Genomic DNA, 5077 nt, shown 5'->3' on the forward strand with positions numbered 1-5077 from the left:
GGGACATTGTTTGAAATTGGGGAAAAAAATTGAAGTTGAAAAAAACGTGATAAATTGCAATATATCGCAGAATATTGCAATATGTTTAAAATTGCATTAATATCGTATCGTGACACAAGTATCGTGATTATATCGTATCGTGAGGCCTCTGGTGATTCCCAGCCCTACGTAATACTGCAATATGTATTATACATGGATTTGTTTTCAATAAGGAGTCGCTGGGGCGGGTAGGGTGGGCGAGACGGGATGAGGGAGAGCTCTAGCGAGTGTGTGTGTGTGTGTGTGTGTGTGTGTGTGTGTGTGTGTGTGTGTGTGTGTGTTGTCTTTGTCTTATGTCTCCAGGACCCCCTCGAAAACGAGATGCTCCATCTCAAGGGGTTATCCTCCTAACAACAATACATTTCAAATTGTGAATCGTATTGAACCGTGAGTCGAGTGCATCCTTACTAGGGCTGTCCTCGACTAAAGAAATTCTTAGTCGACTAACACTTATATAATTTTGTCGATTAATCGATTAGTTGATGTAATCGACAGAGCTGTGCTCTTTGAGAGGTGATTAAGACTAGAAAAGCACAATATAAATGTAGTTAATGAACCATCTGTAAAACTGAGTTTCTCCACAATTAATCCTGCAAAAGCACCACTTTAAATCTTGTGTTTACCAGAAATGTGCTCATAAGTTTCTTGGAAATGAGTAATTAAGCATGAATAAGCATAAAAAAATGACTCATCAACTAAAGAAATCTTAGTCGACTAAGACCAAAACGACCGATTAGTCGACTAATCGACTAAGAGGTGGCAGCCCTAATCGTTACATCCTTATTTTTCAGGCAACTAAAATGTTTATTTTATTTTTACATCTAGGTTTAGTTTAACCTTGCACACAGTAGTATTAAGTCATCGGCGGCTTAATGCATGATAAAGTGTAACATTAATTGTTAGCCTAATTTACCTTGTCCTGCTGCTGATGGTGCATTGGTGACTGAGGGGCCTTCTTCTGCTGCGTTCTGGGGGCCGCTGGGTTGTTCATTTAGGCCTGTAAGTGCCCGCACTTGCTTCATAACCTCCCATCTGTCCTCCGGAGTCAACATTTTTAGTGATTTAAATCTGGGACAGAGAAACGTGGCAACCTTGTGAGTGGGAGTTATGAGCATATTCTCCTCAAGCAGGCTGGACGCACGAGCACGGAGCAGGACCATGTAGGACGGATCTCCAAACTTGGGCTCGCAGTGTTTCCGGAGTTTGAGAAACCAAAGCAACACTGTGTGAATTACGGGGTGTTTCTCTCCTTCCAGCTCGTTAATGGCTAATTTGAAGAGGGTGAGGAATTCAATCAAGTGCATCAGCTGTTCTTCAGAAATGCCCTCCATCCGATGCAGCTGATCTTTGTCTTCCAGGAGCTTCCGGATGTCGCTGTACGTTTTCAGCACAGCTTCCAGCATGTTGACTTTGCTGTTCCAGCGAACTTCACATTCTTGGATCACAGTGTGCGTTAAACTCGCGACGGCCCCTGTTCTCTTAAGAAACGTCACGAGGCTTTTGCAGTTATCTAACAACGTCAGCACATCTTTGATGCCTTCTGGTGCACTCTTCTCACTGAATGTTTGTCTCAGCACCGTGTTCAGTATGTGTGCAGAGCACGGGGTCCAGTGGTAGGGCTGGAGTGCAGCCTTTATGTTAGGGCCCTGGTCACTGACAAACACTACTTTTTCCCCTGGTACGCCATAATTTATCAACACAGTGGTTACTTGGTCACGGATATTTTCGCTGGTCTTCTTTAGATGACAGTCAAACTCCACTGTAGCCAGAATGTGACTGTCCAGGTGCCATTTCTCATTGATGTAGTGACATGTAAGCACTGTGTATGCCCTCTTGTTGAATTCATCCGTCGACATGGTAACAGCAATTCCACCGTCTTCTATAACTTTGTGGATAACTTCAGATAGTTTCTCTTTCTCTACAGCAGCCCGTTGCTTTGCCCTGTCACACACAGTTTGCCGGTGCGGTATGATGGCATTAGCGTCAACAGCACCGTATGTAGCGCCAATGTTTATTAGTGTTTGGGCCACTTGGACGAAACCTTTGCCGCTGACAATATCGAATGGGCGCATATCGAGGCAACACAGGTCCACGCAATCATCCACGAATTTAGATTTAACTTCACTTGGTACTTTTTTGCTCTCTCGACTGACGAAAGATGCTATGGTGTTTGTCTGTCTTGGCTGGTCTCTTTGAGCGCCACATTGATGATGTACCATGTTAGAGGTGCCCGTTTTGTGGCTATCGTAAACATACAGCGCTTCGCAGGCGTTGCATATGACATACCCAGCGCTCGAGTCGTCAACGTTAAGTACTTCCCGAAATCGCTCCCACACGGAACTTCTCCGCCTTTTATTTTTCCTTGTTTTTAATTCCCCTTTTTTAATTTTCTCTCGGATCTCTTTCGCCTCCATTACATTCTTCATGTTGCTGTGTAGGACCCCGCGAAGAGTCTAGTCTCCTAATCCGTGCCTGACGGGAAATTACTCTTTAAAAAGCCCGATCCGCGGATTAACCGCGGATATAACTGCAATCCGCGCATCACTAATGAACAGTTTTAAGAAAACGTCAAAATCTAAATACAGCAGAAACCAGATATATTCTACTCTTTGTATTACATATATGTTGCTTGCTTGTAAAAAAGAAAAAAGAAAAGAAGCACGGCGCCGACAATACCCACAACGCAACGGGCAGTTTATCTGAAATGGTGCGTTCCATTTAAACTGGGAAATCGGAATTTAAACCATAGGCTGTGCAAATTCAAATTCAAGATTAAATGGAGCCGTGTTTACCGTGTTCATTAGAGTCCATATGAACGCCCTCATCAAAGCAACGTTATGTTATCAGGCCCTACCCTTACTGAAAGTATTATTAACGTAACTGGCAAACTGTGTAGGTAAACTTCAAATACATTTAGGGTTAGGTTACATCTCGTCACTTATGCTGTGCGTCGCGTCTTCATGTATAATGCATTATAAAGTAGATTATTGCTGCGTTTGGCCTTATATTTATTCATTTCAACGTTGCGTTGTGGCACGGTTCCGTTTGTATGTCGACGCTTGTTGTGCAGTAAACCAGTTAAATTCTGTAACCACGTTCTGTGGGTACGATCTAGCATCTGTTGCTATGGTGCTAAACTAACGCTAACATTTAGTTTGTAACGTTAACGTTACCTGCTAATACGCACGTTTAGTGGTATGTGTAAATAAGTGATGGGGCATCTGGATAAATGCAAGGCCACCGAGATTTTTATTCAATTTTTTTCTTTAAAAGACAGACTGCATGCTATAAAGTATTTTTATGTAATGTCATATCATAATCCACATTATTTATGGTGACCGCAGTTAACCTACGAGCCAATGAGACAACAGTACTTTGGCAAACAGCCAATGGCAGCGGGGCAACAGCAAGTCAGCTTTGTGCATATTATTGGTGTTTTCTTACACTTCAGAGCCAGATATTTCACTTTTTACTACATTTTTTTCATACATTTAGTTACAAGTTACTTTGCAGATTCAGATTAATAAAAACATATCAATAAATACACTAATTATGATGTTATTAAAGGTTAAGATGAGACTTATTGAACCCCAGGCAGGGATGCAAAAGCTTGCCAGCGGAGTAAATAACTCAACTGTTACCAGCTGCAACACTCTAGTGATGAACACATTAATAATTCATCAATAATTATAATCCAGTAATATATAATATTCTGAAAGTGGCCATTCTGCATAATAAGTCATTTTACTTTTGATACTTTAAGTATATTTTGATGCTAATACTTTTTCACTCAAGTCCAATTTTAATTGCAGGACAGTCTTTCTTCACTGTGGTATCGCTACTTTTACTTTAGTAAAGGTTTTGAGTACTTTCTTCCACCACTTTTAAAAAGTTACTCTGTACTAGGGCTGCACGATATGAGGACAATATCTAATTGCGATTATTTTGACTAATATCACGATTGTGATATGATTCACGATATTGGAGGGAATGATAATTTTTGTATTATTATTTTCATTTTCATTGAATGGATTTTTTTTTTTAATGATTATAGTGTGAATTTTTCGAGGATCTGTACCAAACAGATTTTTTTTCTTAAGTCTGTAGGATAGGATTTGTAGGCCAGGACGTCTCTGCAGCATCACAATACTTCATTCAGAATGGTTTGACACATATATTGCCTTTAAGAAATATTGCACCCCCCTGCGATTTGGGTATTGCACTAGTCCATATTGCGATTTCGATAACATTGCGATTCATTCTGCAGCCCTACTCTGTACCACTAAAAAACAGCATGTAGCTCAAAGCACCATTGTGCATACAGGATGTACATCCTCACTAAGCTGCTAGCATGACTGCTGACTCTTAGGGCATTTTCACACTTGGTCCGTTCCAGCCCTTCAAAAGAACTCAGACCTATTAGTCAGCAATTTTTGCACATATGCGTCTCAGACCCCTCTGAAACAAATCGTACTCAGGTCTGAGTCGGTTCGTTCTAGAGGGGTCTGAGAACTGAGAACATTGAAAAAGAACCGAGTCCTCTTTCAAGTAAACTGACAATGTGAACACAAAAAAACCCCCGGGAGTCCCTTTTCTGTTGGTCCACGTTTTGGTTCGTTTAAAGAGAACTATATGTGAAAACAACCTTAACCTGGTTTGGCCTCTGTCAGCAGTCTTTCCTTTTTTATGATTGTATATCCAAACACAGGAGACACTAAAGAGACCGAGGGGAATGGAGCAGACAGAGGAGGGTGGCTACTGGTGATTACATAATGGCTTGTGGGAACACATATCTCAAAGGAGGGATAATGTGGAAGCAGGAAGACTAAAACAAAAACATGAAATGATCACAGATACTCCACAGATAATGCTACAAGTTAGCACCTGAGCTGCAGACGGAGCACACGATCATGAAGGTCTTAACCCGATATCTGCTCCTATCTAAAGGTCTGAATGTCAACGGGTGACACAGTTTGAATACAACCGCACATTAACTCTTTAATACTTTATGTGTGGCATGGAGAATAATACATGGAGG

The sequence above is a fragment of the Sander lucioperca genome, chromosome 14 (assembly GCF_008315115.2).
Source record: "Sander lucioperca isolate FBNREF2018 chromosome 14, SLUC_FBN_1.2, whole genome shotgun sequence".
NCBI classification, from domain to species: Eukaryota; Metazoa; Chordata; class Actinopteri; order Perciformes; family Percidae; genus Sander; species Sander lucioperca.